We start from the raw sequence: 17,963 nt of genomic DNA, 5'->3' as shown, positions 1-17,963 counted from the left end.
AAACCCACATTCCCGATGCATTTTCGGAGGTATGTAACCTAACCTGTATTGGGCTGGTTTTCCCTTTGCGGGTTGGAAGGTCAGGCAGGCAGTCGCTTGTGTAAAAAACTGGACCTGTCAACTCTTCAGGTTAGGTAAGCGGACCCTGTGAAAAACGGGATAATGCTAGGGGGATGATGATGAGGTAATATCAGTCTTCATCGTCCTACTGGACTGGGCAGAAGCAAGAGGCCTTATTTTTGAGTGTACAGGAATCAGCACCATTATATAGGTACTTAGTATTTATTATGTACACCACACAATAAACTGTTTATTATTATGAGGTAACTAAAATATTATTTTCTCTAAAACACTTTTTTGTCCGACAGTACCCAGTGGGTTTACTCAAAAATGGCGTCCAAGATTATAATAACGATTTTAAAAGTCCCCTCCGTTTTATTTTTAGTTTTTTTCGGAAGGGTTGACGCAGTGGACGCTGCCCTATGGAAAATTTGACACTAACACTCTCAAAAATGGGGTGAAACCATGTTTGCCGTGGGGATAGTTTTCGCGAGAGGACGCCATTTTGGAAAAATCAATATTCAGTAAAAAGTTGTTAGGTTTCAAGTGCGTACTTCACTTTTAAAATATACATCCATGCATATTTAATTTACGGACATAAATTCGGGGTGAGCACAAGTTTTTAGGAGATAACTTCCACACACTTGATATTGGAGTAAAAAAATCGCGTACTTTTATCCGACCTCAAATAAAAGAGGATCTTCGGGATCTTTTTTTAACACTTTAAAAAAAGATTAGTTATAGGTATTTTTCCCTTTTTCTTTTTTTTTAATCAAGCACGGGTTAAGTATACTAAGTGACAAGGTACCTAATTGTAAAAAAAATATATAAGAATGAATGCTATGCCCTTTGCCAGTCCGCAATGGCGCAGCGTAGTGGAGTATGGTCCATACTAGCGATCGATTGATATTTTATTAGCGCGTTCTTACATTGTATGTATCTAATCAGCAATTAAAATTCACTTATCTGATCTATTACAACACAGACATTAAAATTAAAACGTTATGGCCCGACACTACTAAAACTGCACAAGAACAATAATCTTCGACACAGAAGGTATTCAAAACCAAAAACGGCAAAGAAAGTTGCAATAATAATATTATGACGTGTCACGTAATATTTTCACCGATACGTGAGCGGGAATCGAATCCAGGACCGGCATACTGATTGCCGTTTAAAGCTACTTTTCCGTAGAAACCGCGATTCGCACTCCGTGACTTGCGAATATGGGAACTTATTAAAATTCACAATTATTCCTTTGTGCGTATGATTCGGTATGGAATATGTTAGCGATTTGGGTTTTCTTATTATCTACCAGCCACTGCGGATCGATGGATAAAAGCTCGTGTCCTATATAATTGAGGCCACCGAGAATCGAACCTAGGAGCACCCCACAGAGATTTCATACAAATCTTACGAGTAGGTTCTACGTCTAAGCGCACGGTGCTAAGTAAAGTCGTGCACTAGTTAGTTACTTTAAAGTGAATAGTAAAGTACATTTAAACTTAACATTAAATTCGATTTCAATACTTTTTTAGCTCAATAAAGCCTTAAAGGAGCTTAGGCCGCTTTGTGTTTGGTGGTCGAACTTAACGCATGTTTAATTTTACATAAGTGAACTGGCAATATAAAGAAATTACCAGTAGCTATATCGCACTTGACTCGATAAATGAACTAATTATTATTCTACAGGCTCCGCGATAAATAAACCAACGTTCGCACGTTTATCGCGTCGCGCGCGATATGCTGGTATTTTCAGACTTGTTAGTAGCTCTATCTATCCCAATAAGAATTACAAGCCTGACTTTATGTCTGTTTCATTAACAAGCTGCAAATCGTTTCCGCTAGGTGGCCCGGTAATGTCATTTTGGCGCCAACTACTTCGTCTTTATAAGTAAAAAAGTATCTTCAATAAAAAATAATTAACCGCATCCATTTAACAGCATAATGAACATACCATAACCTTTTTATGGCAATTGTTGTACTTATCTTAAACTATTAATTCTTAATTACAGTTTTCAAGATCCTCGCAAACGAGTATAGAACAATTATTGTTAAATGATAGTTAATGGCGAAACAGATGTAAAACAGACAATCGATAAATAAAAATAGCCTATGAAAAATTGTTTTAATAAGTACATTATTATCGATTAATTCTTAAAACTCTTCCGATAATTTTCGAGCATAATTCTATCCGCCATTTTGCCATGAATCCATTGTGAAACTTCAATAACGCGCATGCGTAACCCGCATATTAAAAACCATCGTCCGACAACTTTACATTTTCAGTTACAATAACAACATTGTCGAACATTCCTAATTAGTTTCCAATTTTATAAACGCAAAAACAAGTTTGTCGGCCACAAGGAACGACAAGTTTATTGTTGCAGTCGTTAAAACTAATAACAGATGGTTGTTGTTATTGATTTCGATTTATTCGAGCGCAGTGATAAGTTTGTCGGGTAACTACGAGCGAAAACGGGAAACAATCGGACATTCCATATTTGAAAACGGAGTTAGAATGGTACTATTTAAAATTTCGTATTCGTTTCGTTATCGCTTCGACGTGCGAGCGTTTTCCGATTGTTTTTGGATTGTGAATTGGAACGCAGTATTATGATATCCGTTTATTAGCTTTAGTTCTTACCGACTAGGTAACGGTTAAACGTATAAGGTTACATACAAAAACGACTCTTTGGTGGCTATATCCTGTACGTAAAGGAATTCAGAATTAGTAAGCTAAAATTAATGAAATAAGAAACTTCACTCGTAAAAAACTTTGTGGTTCAGCGCATTTTTTTTTAAATAAGTTATTAAGTACCTACAATGATGAATGTAGTACAAAAGTTACTTTATCTCAATACAATAACTCTTTATTGTACATAAAACACAACAAAATTGACAAAAAGCATTTTTAGTGACATTAATTAGGCAAAAAAATTGTTCGAAAATTAAAATCGATTCCATTATTCAAAAGTTTTTGGCAGATCAATCAGAAATGGCTTGGATTCGTTGCAAAAGACGTAATGTTTTTTTAGTAGGTACCTAAATATGGAATTCATAAAAATTTAAGGAATTCATGAGAATTCCATTTTTTAAACAGAAATTTTAGTTCTACATAAATATTCGATCGAATATTTGACGAACAGCATATTCGAATAACTCGTCCGTTTTTAAGAACACAAAACTTGATTTCTCGATCTCGATTACGTTTCAAACGCAAATGTTCCAAATTGAAATATTCAATTTGTTTTTCTTTCCCAAATAGAGGCTGGTAGCTAATCTATTTTCTTAAAAATGTTAACTTTGAATAATGCGAGAGCTGATATAACCGCTTCCGATTCGGGCTTTTAAAAGATAAATAACAAAATTAATCGTCGACATTTGTTTATTGACTCTTTTGAGATATTTGAATAACTAAAACAGGAACTCGGGCTTTTTACTAATAAATCGTAAGTTTACAAGTTTTAGGTATTCACAGTACAAAGGGGAGTCTGAACACGTATTGGATTTGCATTCGGTTGTAAGTTATCATCTGTATTTCTCTAAGACGGCTTAGCGAAGTCCAGCACTGAAAAACACCGTCTGTTTCTCCGACAATCGACGCGATGCTGAGTTCGTGACCTTATCACTGTTGTACCACATTAATGCCAATTCAGACCAACTTAATTTTACTTTAATTTGACAGGACTCAAACTAGCTCCATCTCTTTCTTGTACCTATTGTAAGTGAAGGACAGCACTAATTTAAAAGCTGTCATATATGTTTATTATGTGCCGAGTAAATCTGCATATTTTTGTTAAATCTCATCATCTATTTCTGTAGTAGTTTGTTATTGCTCGATATTTTATGCGTCACAAGTTGATGAATCTTCTACTCTCTATAAGGTAAAAAATGTACTTAGGCGAAGCCAGATCGTATCGATAGTCATTCATGTTATTGTCTTCTCTATTCCGCGATGTAAAGTAAGCAAAACTTTGACAGCGAACAACATTTTCAGGTTTTTGTTGAAAGATCGTTTTGGAACTGTGTCAAGTATTTTCAGGTTTTGCGAAGCCATCCGCGGACAATCGGTTACTTTCGACAATCTCGTTTCATCTGTCCGTACGAAACACATAAATAATGTTAATGTCTTATAAAAGGCGTTTTTCGATGAATTTATACCCAAAAACGTCCGTTTGCGCCGAAACGGGCCGGGAAGTATAAAGTTGTTCATAAATTATTCATACCACAATACAGTTTTGGGACTTAGTCACCTCACTGTTGCATTTCTGATAAAAATAAAGCCTTCGACATCGGAAACTGTCACTGGACAGCTAAAACGAAACAAACCTCTTTCTTTCTTTAGTTTTCATCGCGCACCGTATACGGAAATCATTAGCGGCCAGTGTTACAAAGCTTATACTCATCGTTGCCTAATCGAGAAATTATTTCTCAAATTAACCTCTGCGACTATACATCGCAATCGCAGCCCCAATCTCAATTATTAACGACAATTATCTTAGAAAACCGACTACAGAAAAAAATACAGCCGTTTTGTGAATACAGATGAATAGACAAAGAATACCGCGCTAAACGCAAGTCACTTCATACGAATTATTATTGCTTTGTTTCAATCGACGGACAAAAACAGTATTTTCAATATCAATACCCGTGTACCCGATTTCTCGATTGTAATTACACTAACACATTCGATTGTAATTGTGAATGCAATAGAGCGTTCTAATAAAAGCTGTCAGCGCTTCCCGTGTTCGAATTTGGAACGCGCCGTTTAAAAATTTATGACCTTAAAAATTTGGACGCGCGCGGAATTCCAAATATGAAAATCGAACGTCATTGCGTTTAGCGCCCGCCATTCGAACATAAAATTTTATTATTTCATTGTTTGTTTCTTTTTTCTCTAAACCCTTTCGCGGCGATCACTCATTTTTTTCGGCCAATAACGATTTTCGGGGAAACCAAATTCGGATACATTCTCAGAGTCATTTATTTTCGACAATATTCGCAATACGTTTATGCATGCGCGTTTTAAACTACTTATACGTGTTTTATGTTTGTGTCTGCATTCGTTTGATCCCCAAGCTACGGGATTACGAAGGGGGTGAGAGTCCAGTCTCATCATCAATTATTTTTGTGAACGCTCAGCTTTCCATTTTTAAAATAAACTCGTACAGGAGGGGACTTTAATAAAATTACGCATGTGTAATATGGGGTGCAGTGAGATAAATCATTAAAAAGAACGTGTTTTTGTACTTCTATAAGTATATTCTTATTAGATAAAACACTCACTCTTGAGAGAGTTTGTGACGCGTCCCGAGTTTCATTTCTTAATTCACGATCTTTCGACATCTCGATCATTTAATCCCGTTTGTACCTGAAAAAAGAACAATACTATTAAGTATCACGAATATAGAAACAATGAAGATAGAATCACCGTAATCGCGACTAAAATTAATTTTGTTGCCGCTTTCCGTTTCAGTGTTTAGAATAATAATTTGACGAGATAAGTTCTGTGCTTATATTGATATCCTGTAGGATAATAAATTAATGACACCATTTTGAGATTTTGACTTTTACAATATTAATAGCCAACTAAACTTTATTTCTTTTACCAAACAAAACACCAAAAACAAACTACAATTAAAAATTAACTCGAATTTTCAAACCCAATAAGAATCTCCGATCGCTTCCAAATTCAAAATCTGATAGCTATTCAACAGCAGCCGTATTGGTCGATACAAAGGAATAGAACGAGCATGACGGTTCAAATATTTTCGAAAATGGAATATTAAGCGAGGCCATTATACGAACGAATGATTATTATTGGTTCGAACTTTAAACGTCACTGTGTGAGTACTCTATTATGAAAAGTATATTTTAGGTTCGTTATTATGACGATGCGATATTGTTTCTACGAATATTAACATTCGAAGAAACAATACCTACGCTAATATAAATATAGTAACGTCCCATACGGCTATGGGATGAGTACAAAAACTTTGAACATTCATTCCATTATAATATTCTGTAATAATAAATGCATTATTAATTATTTGTTAGGAATAATAAAATTTCATGATGCTTGTCATTTCAGAATCAATTGCTTTTGGGTTGGATTTATCACTTATCTTAAGATCAGAATAAAATTTAATTTAAAACTAAGTCTTTAATTCAAAAGTAAGGAGTTAAATAGATACTTGCAGGTTTTCAAAAGTCTTTCGGTTAGTTCTACCTCCCCCAATTGGGAATACAAGCGTGCCCTTTTGTTCAAATATTAGAATTCCATTGACGATTGCTATAATAATTCCATATTTGTGTATCGGGGTCAATGACTCGGGTATGCTGGCGTGTGATGCTATGCGTCAAGTGACCTCTTAATGCGACTTATTGGTTACTCATTTAAAGTGCATGCCCTGTCAAAGACCTATCTTCGTTTCGAACATACTTTTTTGTCGTGATATATTGTAGATTTGCCTTTGGCGTTAGCTACTTGGTCGGGGAAATGGGAAGCTCTGTGGGCTCTCGTCTGGTAAAAAAATATGCATATAACTGTGCCAAGTCGGGCGCGACTTTCGGCTCAGGGTGGTTTGTCGTCTACACGGAAGCTGTTCGAAGTGGGCAGTTAGTGATAAGCGCCGAAAGAGGAAAAACGTCTACTACGCTAGCGGGAGTCGATAACGCGGATCTAAAAAGTTTACTGTCGCAAGCTAATTGGTCAGCTTCAAACATCGACATCACTGACATTATCTGTCACTTTCTATATAAACTTTTAATAATCTTAGTCCGTAGTCTTATTTCATTCTTATGAGGGCTCATTGTGATATTGTGATATCATACACGAAATTGCTCGTTGATCGTTTAAGTAGCGGTTATAAAATTTTATCGACCAAATAGCCTTTTATTAAGGACGATATAGTTAACGGAGACACAAGACTGATGGGTCGAAGCAATCGATAAAACTAAGACATCTATCTTAGATGTGGAAACATTATGTTGTCATTGAATATAGAGCCGCCTGTAGACCCGCCTACACGCATCGAAACAAAAACAGATTGCGGAGAGTTCTACAAAACATCATTAAATTCAATATTTCGTTTAAAAAGCACTCCACATATCTCGAACATTAATCACTAAAACTACCGACCTTCAAGGAGAACATCGGAATAAAATCGGCAATCGAAATAAAGCACTTAAACCGAAACGTCATTATCGCACAACATAAATAAAAAAAACACAACGAATCGAACGCAAAAATTGAATATCGACTCGATTTAAAACAGAATACGAATTTTAAAAATACGAGCACGCCCGAGCGGCATTAATTAAAAATTCTCGGTAGAATATTCAAAAATAGAATTCGCATTCGAACGCTCCTTGTACGGATCCCAAGTTTGAATTTGGCAGGAACAAAAGAAAGAGCGCGGGAGCAACCCTTTTAGCGCTGATAATCTGTTCTTCGGCCGATGTTGCGTCTCTTTTTTATTTGTTGTCACTTTTTTGTCCGAACCGAGATTGTACACAACATTCTTTACTCCGAAACGGAGCTTTTTAAAACTTGCTCCGAGATTTATTTCTTTTTTATTCCCTTTAATAACGTCGGTCGTTTTAATTGACGAATGGCCACGAAATGTTTAGAGGTCGACTTTAAAATTGACATTTTGTTAGAGTTCTAATTTATAATTACTTTTACATGTTGCGTGACAATACGAATGGCCTTCAGTAAAGTTCATGTCATGACAAAACGTGCACAATACGAAATCGGAATTCGTTAAACGAATAAAAAAAAAACGTTAAGTAGAAAGAGGCTGGCTGGTTGGAATTGCTTCGAAATATAAAAATTTAAAAATAGAACTCAATCCTTCCGCCCTCGGTCGGGCGGTTAGTGCTTTACATGAAATATTATTTTATGGAATCACCATCTGCGGCTGTATACATGTGTGTGTTGTAATATACGATGAGGCTTGTGTGCGTGAGTATTATTCCGGAGTGAATGCGCGGAGGGGTTTATGTACACACGTAAAATTACTTAAAAGTACATTTCAAGTGGCTGGGAACATTATCCGGGGCTTTTTCGGTGATGTTAATTTTAGATTTTTAATAATTTGTTTTACTGTGTTCGTTATGGAGTGAATTACTATGTGAAAACGAGGAGACGACAACACGCATCTATGGTAGCTTTTTAACGAAGACACTTTATTGATAATTAGAAATGAGTTTGCGAATAATTATGTATAAACAATGACGAATAAAACTAAAAAAAGTATAATTTAAAAAATAAAATCAAGAAGATAATAAAATTGTTCGTTCTCGCATACAATATTCCATTTTACAATCCGTCCGAATCGTCAAATCACTCGTCGCGGGTTCATTTTTTAAAATTGGAACGAAAAGCGAAACCCTTCCATTTTTAAATTGCTTTCGTCATGGCGCTCCCTTTGCCACTATTTTGTTCAATTCAACAAAGAATTTTAAGTTTAAAGTTCATTTGTCACAAAAGAAATTTAAAATTTGAATTTTTAAGTTTTATTTTTAAAGCGCGAATGGGCATTCTTTTTGAATAGGTATTGCTAATGGGTGACTACAGTGTAGGTTAATTTTTTTAAATAAATTAAAAAAATAAATAGAATTGAACTAAATCAAGAGCAGTAGATGATTATGTTCGTGTAAATTGATGTTAGACTTTGATTGCTGTCTAGTGATTTCTGGACCTATTAATTTGTTGTGACCATTTATTTGCCTTGAGCGGCAATCGTTACTTAGGTTTAGAGATAATGATGAAAGCTCTTATGTTGACTTCTGCAACATGTTATAGAATAAGCGCCTAAGCACCATTTACTATTCTTTTTATCCCAGAAACGATTCCGTAAAAATGAAATATCCCAAAAAGCATCTCTAAAATCCGGTCAAAACTAGTTATAACAAGATCCGCTCAGCTGCGTTAGTTTTGGGATTAAATTTTTTGAACCCCTCCATTTTAAATTTAACTCTTTTGACTATTTTAATATTTTTGGAGCTCGTTTTAGGGTGAGGGTGATGTGGGTGTTTTTCTGTAAGTATTTTTTTTTTATGAGAAACTGTAATACAATGGTTTGTACTATTTTTGTATGGCATGTTATCTTCTGTGATGCGGGCGTACGTTGATTTAATTTTTAAATCGATCGATTTGGTGGAGCGAAGGATTAAACTACGGGTTACGAGCTTTATTTTTTTTTGTCCAGTTTTTATTGAAACGTTACATTGTCATGTCTGAGAGATATACATTGTTAGGTAAGTAATAAAAAAAAACTCTGTAATCCTATCTGTCTTTTTGGAAATAAAGAGTTAACAATTCTACAAATCATAAATGTTTAAAAAGTATAAATTTTTTCATTATCTATGATAATTGATAAAGCTGATGAAGGTCAAAAGAGACTTTTTAGATATCGCTTAGTCTAATCATTAAACTCAATAATTGATGAACACAAAACATTAATAAATGACTTTTACAAAGATATCCCATACATGATTTCAAAAAAGAACAAAAGTCGAACAATATGTATAGGAGAATAATTAATCAAAATGACTTGTCAACATTATTATCGAAAAAAGTTAACCCTTAACAATTAAATTCGAATAAAAACCTTCGGTTAAAAAGGAAGCGATCGGATTCGGAGAAAAAAATCGGGGTGAACGTCCTTGGGAGTGAAAGAAAGAAGGATGTGGTGTTGCAACTGTATTGCTTATACGATATACATTGACGTAATTTTATTTTAAAATTATTGAATTATTTTTTATAATAATTCGAAACGAATAAATTATTTTTTTAAATTGAAATAAAAAATACCGATAATTTAACGACTGAATAAAATATAAAAATAAATATAAGTAGATATTAGTTTAAATGAAAATCCCTCTATATTACGCACGTTTTTAATGTAATGTTTCAGTTTTTCAATGAAATTTATCGTTCTCTGAAACTACGCAATGTATTGGAAACATAACAATGTTTCCACGAGTAACAAGGACTCAGGAAGTCAAGACGAATGCACGATGCGTTGCCGTCAAAATAATATTACGTATTAGATTTGAGACGTGAAAAAAAGATGGAGAGCATAAAAAGATGGGAGAATTAACCAGCTGTTTAGGAACTGATTTTTTGGGGTTGAATTTAAATATGGAAGGGTTTTTACCTTATTGTGTTAAAAGTGAATGCGGTTTGGTCGAATGCTTTGTGTTAAGACGATGTTTATTAGGATTCAGAAGTTGTATGAGACGTTATAGTTTTTGAAGTTTTACTTTTGCTTATCCTTGATTTGAAAGAATGAGAAACGTATCACGGACAAAGCTTTTAGATGTACTCCTTGAGCAAAGGTTATGTCTCAAGTTTATAGGTACGTACGTAAATGAAACTAAATGATTTCAGTATTTTTTTAGACTGACCACCGATATTCAATTTTACTTATTTATTGGTGCTAATTCCTGTAAATACTATCTAATTTTATTTTAAGTTATATCTGTCATTTTCTTATCCGCCGAAAAGGAAAGGGACGGGTAATCGACAAGCATAAAATTTATGGAACACACGTCAATTTTAAGCACAAATCTAAAACAACCGTCTAAAAATTTTACATCAGTCAATAACCCGACACAGTTAGCAGACAGCATGTCAAACGGATTGAATACCAGTGACGTACCTTTTTGATTCGATCGGGTTATTCATTCATTTACTCATTCTTCCTAAAATTAAGAGCTGTGAATCATCCGTCCCTTTCCTTTTCGACGAATATGAAACTGACGGATATAACTTAAAATAAAATTAGGCGGTGTCTGCAGGAATCGGGGCCATTATCGTTTGAGATCAAAATGGTCATTTAAATGACTTGTCATGACATGCTCAGAATCAAGAGGCCTAAAAAGGTCACATTGTAGCAATTCATCTAAAAAGCAATTAATATTTCAATTTGACATTTGTCCATATAAAAGCAAGTGCGCAATGTAAATAAATGACAAAAAGCGATAATTGTTTTTTTTTAATCAATGTCTCCTTGTTTGTTAACCCTTCAGTATACACAACATAGAGCGTTTCCAGTTTGCTTTTATACCTTACCACCTAACGTGTTAGGCTAACAAAATATATCAAAACGACTGTGTCCTGTCACATTATACTGCAATTCCATATTTCTATTAAGACTTAAGGATTCATAATGCTTTTAGCAAATCACCAAGACCATTACGCCGTGGGTAATGTTTTGTTTATTATGGATACATTCATAAAACGACATTTACAACTGTTTTATGTACCCTGCCATCGTAAAGTATACGCCGACATTGTGCAAAGACTGTTTCAGTGTCAACCAGAGTGACGTACAGTCGGTTGTCTGTACTTACCTACTTATTGTCGAATTATGTTTTTCAGATTACTGGAAAGGAGTTTGATGCTAAGTCATTTTTATTACCAATCTATTAAATACTTTAAAATATCAATTGAACTACTGTCACCGTTTTTGTTTTATTTTTACCTATTAGGTAATTTACCATAAAACAAAGTTTAAATAAATATTTAAAAATAATACAAAAAAATAATAATTATAAATGATTATTACAATAATTTAAAAACAGAATTCAAATTCGAACTAACCAACCAATTGAATCGATGCTCCTTATTCCAAATAATGTAAAAAAATAAATAACTTTCCGAATTTCGAATCATTTCAATTCGTACAACTAACCTTTCGAACGTCTGAAAGTGGCCAGTGCTATTCCTTTTTCAAAAGACGTACTCGTAACAAGAGTGACGATACTGTGTATCGTTACAACGCGGTAGACGCGGCTATTTCTGTGATGTGTTTTGTTGTTCTATTCGAGTACAATTCTCTTATGTTACGTGTTAGTGACGGTCGATATTATCTTGGGACGGGAGTTATTGCACTAATTATTAAATTTGAACTGGTCAGTAAATTATCTGGAAGGAGTGGAGAATTCTTAGAATGTTGAAGTAGATTGTAGAATTGTAGAAAAGTGTGCTTACACTCTGGCCATGTGATACTTTATCCTACCTCACACATCAGATGCAAGGGTAGATTCATTTAATGTTTGAATTGCAAAGGTTCGAATGTTAAGTTGTGAGATTTTTCTCTGAAGAAGAAATTACTAGTTACCAACAAGTTATGACCATAAAATATTGTGTCCAACATTTTTTGCGGACGATGGGTGTGTAATATGTTTGTGGTTTATCTTCAAGTTAAATTTTGACGACTAGTGCGTCTTCTTTATCTAAGTTATTAAGTATATTTGTTGATCTTTTTATATTATTTATTAGTAAAGTTTTTTCTTCAGAAATTCAATTGGATGAATCGCGTTTTGACGAGCGTGTTAAAACGATCAGTCATGGTATTCGGTTGACAACAGTCGTAAAATCGATCTTTTTGCTTTTTAAAAAAAAACTTCACTAAGAAAGCAGATTTCAGACAAACATAATTCACACTATCTGTGTCGTGGCTCTTAGAATCTTAGAATTGTACTATCTTAGAATTGTTCATTTCATGACGTGTTCGATCATTTCATGAAATGGCCATATTTCATGAAAAAGTCTTCTTAAGTTGACCATATAGTTGAAATGATCAATTCTAAGATCTGGCCACGACATATGTAACTTAATCAAAGTTGATACAGATGTCAGGCATATCAAGTCTAAGGTACCTAATTTTCGCTCTAGCTACTATAGATTTTAAAAAGGAGAAAGTAAGTTTCAGAGCGTCCTCTGACCTAAATCGAATAGCACGTTGCAATAGACAAGTCCGAAAATGTCAGTTCCTTTGTTTTCTACAGAGCGGTCACCCATCCTAAAATTTACCGCTCCTTAGGTTATTTAAAGTTGACAATTATTACCAATCGGATATTTGAGTTGCTCTACTCTTAACATAAACAAGTTTTAGCTCGTCAGAGGTACATCCATCGCAAAACAAAGAAGATAGAAGAGTTTCGGGTTGCATTGCGCACTTACTTTTATATGCGCAAATGTCAAATTGCAACATTGTTTTCTTAGGTGAATTGCTTCGATGTGGCCATTTTAACCCCCCAGGTGTAATAAACAGTTGGTCACTAAAATAGTTACTTTGAATTCAGGAATCAGTATCATCAAGATTAATTGTCGCAATGCAGACACATAAATAACAACAATATTTCGTCGACGGTGTATGGGCCATATTAATTAACTGCAGAAATGGAGCTAGGAAACTATTTCAGTTTTGGAACACAAGAAAACAAGAATAGGGTTAAACAATATGGGTTGTCTTTCTATGTGACCTAACCTGTCTTCTTCTATCGTATGGGTTGCGAGTTAGATTACCTAATCTCATCAACCCTGGTGTCAGGGTTATTATTGAGCCGCTTAGTTAAGACAATCAGGTGATGCCTGTAACGTCCTAACCAGACTAGGGATCACAAAGTATTTTTTGTAGTGTCCCCACCTAACCTAACCTGTAATTGGGTACTTTCCAAAGATAAATAATGAAATTCTGATGACTAAATAAATAAAAATTTAAAACAGACGAAAAGCTTTTTTTTTTCTATTTAACTTATGAATTTTAATCAAGAAAAACGTAATAATATGTCCGACATTTTGTCGCGTTTTTCTTTGACGACACATTACAAGTTGCTTTTTCATACAAATTCGAAAGTAATTTCGTGTTTTGACGTTTAGTAAAAATGAACTGATTACATTTTAATGACTGATAACTGATATAACATGTTAAGGTGAAGTATAACTGATTAAATAAACTAAGTACTCCATTGGGCTGGTTTTCCCTTCGGGTTGGAAGGTCTGGCAGACAGTTGCTCCTGTAAAGAAATCGGAACTTTCAAATCTCGGCTTTCATTATTAAGAACATCGAATTTTAAGGAGGTTCTTCTTGCAGCTTCTTTTCCCCGGCTATACAGGTTGTGAGAAGCTGCAGTAGTTTTAGGCGGATGAGACGTTCGTTGTGTAAAAAATGACAATTCAAAGTGTAACTATGTTACCTACCAAATTAAAAATATTTTTGAATTTGAATTTCGAAGAGCGGTAAAAGTCTAGCGCCGGCCCTATGGCTCGCGTATTTCATTTTAATCGGCGTTTCTCGTTTTCGCACAACGCGCGGGAATGCACCCGAGCACCTGTCGCACACTTTGTATGCGCGTGAGTTCCTATGTTATTGTGACTGCGCATGTGCGTTATTAAGTGACGTCATACAGAGTTTGAATTAGAAAATTCGTCATTACGTCTTCGGGAAGGGGGTGTTATTTTATGCTAGTGTTGTGGCTGTAGGTATTTTTCGCCGTGCCAAGAGTCGCAGTGGGCGTTTTATTTCGTCAAGTACTTTCTACACCACGTTCGTTCTTTGCCAAAATGTCTTCATTAACAATGAATATGGTTTCGGGGTGGTATAACTTAAGATAAGTATTTGTTACTGTAATGATTGGAGAAGTTGTGGCGATGATTTTGTCCAGCCGTGGGTTGGTATTGGCTAGTAAGATATAGGTAGGTAATTTCCTGTAGCATAAAGAATTACCTACATATTATAATGTGAAAATGTGACCTCTTCAAATCACAGTTACAGTTCCTACTAAAAATAAATAGGTAGGTATATTTGATAATTAAGTAGAAATTTGTTTGTTGATAATATTAACATCCTAACTTTAATGCAAAATGTGTAAAGTTTAGTGTATGTTATGTGATATGTGCAATACATGCGTAAGTATGTTTTGTTCTTCAAAATAAAGTGTAGTCATATTCATATTCATTTATTGCATTGTAGTAGTACCTTCTCTACTAATATCAGTTTACAAAGGTTTTCCGAACAATAGGTATTTATTGTCATTAACATCGCGCACATTATCATTATCCCAATGCTCAAACCGAGCACAATCCAGTACAATAACCGACTGCATACACCACGGTAATAGACTACGCGGAAAGCGAAACTATAAATCTGCGTGCATTTTTCGCAAACGCATAAAATCCAACGCAACTATTATTGAATCGAAGCCCAATCTACAAAAGTTCACTTATCTCCCTCCTCCTAAATAGATGTGTCTCGCTCGCTCTGTGCACGCGCCGCTATTGTGTCTGAGGAGACTCCGCGAGCTCTATCTATCTCGCTCCCGCGCCATAGCTCCGTCCTACTCCCGCGCATGTCAATGCAGTTTATTGTAGACGTTAATGGCTCTGATTACAAATGTAAATTTTTCAGCGCGCGACGGCGTTGGTCGACTTTTTTTATTCGATTTCTCTTTATGGTATTAAATTGTAGCAGAAATTAATAGCGAGCCCTTTCTGCTTTTCAACTTTTATTTTATTAACATAAAGCCTCTATTGTTTCGTTCATAAACCAGTTTTATTATGCCGCATTAAAATTTATGTTTAATGTTAGCAATCAAGATGTATTTCAAATTTTATCGACTAATTTTAAAACAATGAATCTAGAATTCAATTTGTGCGGGTTCTAAGAGCGTGTGTAATGGGGCTTGTAGAGTTGGCTCTTAGAACTATTATTGTAATTTATTAATATTATAATAGTAATAATGGCATTAATTATATTGTTCTCAATTAATTGTGACTTTCGGGCAAAGATCCGCGTCAGGTCGATGTATAGACAAAAATAAAGCTGTGATGAGAACACACGTCGATCTGGCTTACCTATTATTCGCATATCGGGGCACTTTATTTATAAAGCCCGTCCAGTTATGTGGGACCCATCTGTCTGTGTAGTTTTGTGCGATAGCCGTTTAGGCGGAGGGGTCATGTTGTGGCGGGCGCGAGTACAACGGTTTCCCAACCGAATGCCGCTTGCGAACATCTCACACCGCTGCCAATTTTCAGAAAGACAGAACTAAAATAATTGCTGCAAACGCGCCCTATTTCGAGCTCGCTACAGTTTAGATAGGTTTAATTCTAGAACATTATTTGTGCAAGTCTGATTCGGCGGGAAAATCCAGAAAGGAATTTTCGGACTAAACGCTGGAAGGGTTAACGCCCTGTCCTTAGCTAAACGATTTAAGTCAATAACAAGTTTTTTTATTAACTACTTATTACTCTACACGGAAACATAATTATAATAGTAACAAAATAAAATTAAAAATATTTCCGGCAAACGGTAGGTAACCCTAAAAAAAAACAAAATAAAATTAAGAAACAATTCTGAAACCTGGTAGGTGTTTTTTTTTTTTTAAATCGATCGGATTGGTACTTCACTCAGAAATATAAGTTTGGCTCGTCTGCGCTATTAAAGTATGATAAACAAACTAAATAGCCACAACGACAAATGCCTATAAAACAATACAAACATTATTTGGCAATAAATCCGCAATAGTTGGCAGAGCGACAAAATAAGTATTGCAATTTTTGTTTACAGCAATATTAAATAAGTAATGTGTTTCAATCATTTTATTTCAATCTAAGTATTATTTAAAAAATACAAATAAACATTTTATGTTCATTTTATTTAATTATTTATATTGTATATATTGTATGTTCCAAATTCAAATTTTATTCTAATTGTAAATTATAGAAAAAATAAAACTCAAAAACTATTTTAAAATAGACAGACGTTTTTTTTTTAAATAAATAAATACGTACTGACTGGTAATAATGAGTCAATAAATAAATAAAATAATGTTTCAAATTCGCGTCGTTGCCAGCGAGGCGCGTTCTTAATACAACGATCTTTATTACTCTACAATCCATCCTGCGCTCATATTTCGGAGACAATCATATACTGTGGGATGTAAGGATTGCAAAATGCTTTTAGATACATGTAGGTTGTCTAATATGTGGCGAATTAGTGATGGATTGTGTGATTTTATGTGAAAATGATCGATGATAATAGGTAAGTATAAATGACTGTCTAGTAATATGCATATGTAAATAATTTCTTCATATTTTATTACGCTTTTAGTGCTTTGCGTAGTATTATAAATGTATTTTTTTTATAAGTTAACTACATAACTAGGTGTCTACATATAACTAAGTATAGGTTAATTATACATTGTTTGTATAAAACGAATACGACATGCACTGAACTAACATGCACTACTGAATACTCAGAATTCATCCTTACAATAAGTACCTCGTGCTGACTGAAATGGGCCCAGTTTTACCTGAAAACAAAAAAGTTAAATAAGTTTCTTTCCCATACATAATGAGTTAAAGACACAATGATTATATTGAGGAAACACTAATTTTATACATAGTTCCTACGTAATTTCATTAGTAGGTACTAAGACGTCGTGAGTCATGTCAGGGGCCTTTGGTGGCTCAATAAAAACCCTGACACCAGGGTTGATGAGGCTGGTATTCCACCTAACTACCCACACGATAAGAAAAAGAAGTAGTAAGTAGGTACCTACTTAATACTTAGAACGTTACGTATTTACAATTAAACGATTTATTTCTCTAGACGTATGCAAACATTAATAGTCCACGTGGTATATGAACAACTCTTCGTTACGACAATAACCAGTCGACAATTACATTTGCACACAATCGCCAAAGAAAAAAGAAAGCAAAATAATCTTTCTAAATTCGAACACAAAGCGTTCGAAATACGAAAAGGTAACGGCCAGCTAGAGCGTATGCCAAAATGCCAACGCGACACAATCGAGAATGCTATTCCAAATTCAAACACGAGTAGTACAATTTGAAATTTGAATTTCGAATAAATTATACATACCTAGTCAGTAGATCGATAGACTGGTTTAATTTTAAGTGTTTACGAATTATTCATGACTTTATTAATTTAATTTTTGTTGAGTGATAATAGGTACCTGTAGTATTTATAAGTTGATACAAATGTCAGTCGAACAATGGATAACTGGGTCTTAACATTTACTCGTAAAGAATATCATAGGTGTTCTTTTTATACAAAATTAAACTGACAGATGACTCG

The 17,963-nt window shown here is 34.4% G+C and overlaps 1 protein-coding gene across 6 annotated transcripts in view; it reads right to left on the bottom strand.

Moving 5' to 3' along the window:
• Positions 1-17,963, bottom strand: part of LOC126377805 (zinc finger protein castor homolog 1-like) — a 132,758-nt gene that overhangs the window by 91,619 nt on the left and 23,176 nt on the right. Inside the window, exon 1 of one of the 6 annotated variants that reach the window (XM_050025658.1) lies at positions 5,350-5,413. The exons of the other annotated variants lie outside the window; for them this stretch is intronic. The gene's annotated coding sequence lies outside the window, so the exon portion shown is untranslated. Of the gene's footprint in view, positions 1-5,349; positions 5,414-17,963 lie in introns of those variants that run through there. 6 annotated transcript variants of the gene reach the window in all.

Source organism: Pectinophora gossypiella, chromosome 24 (genome assembly GCF_024362695.1).
Source record: "Pectinophora gossypiella chromosome 24, ilPecGoss1.1, whole genome shotgun sequence".
Taxonomy (NCBI): domain Eukaryota; kingdom Metazoa; phylum Arthropoda; class Insecta; order Lepidoptera; family Gelechiidae; genus Pectinophora; species Pectinophora gossypiella.
This window is presented reverse-complemented; position numbering and strand designations above follow the sequence as displayed.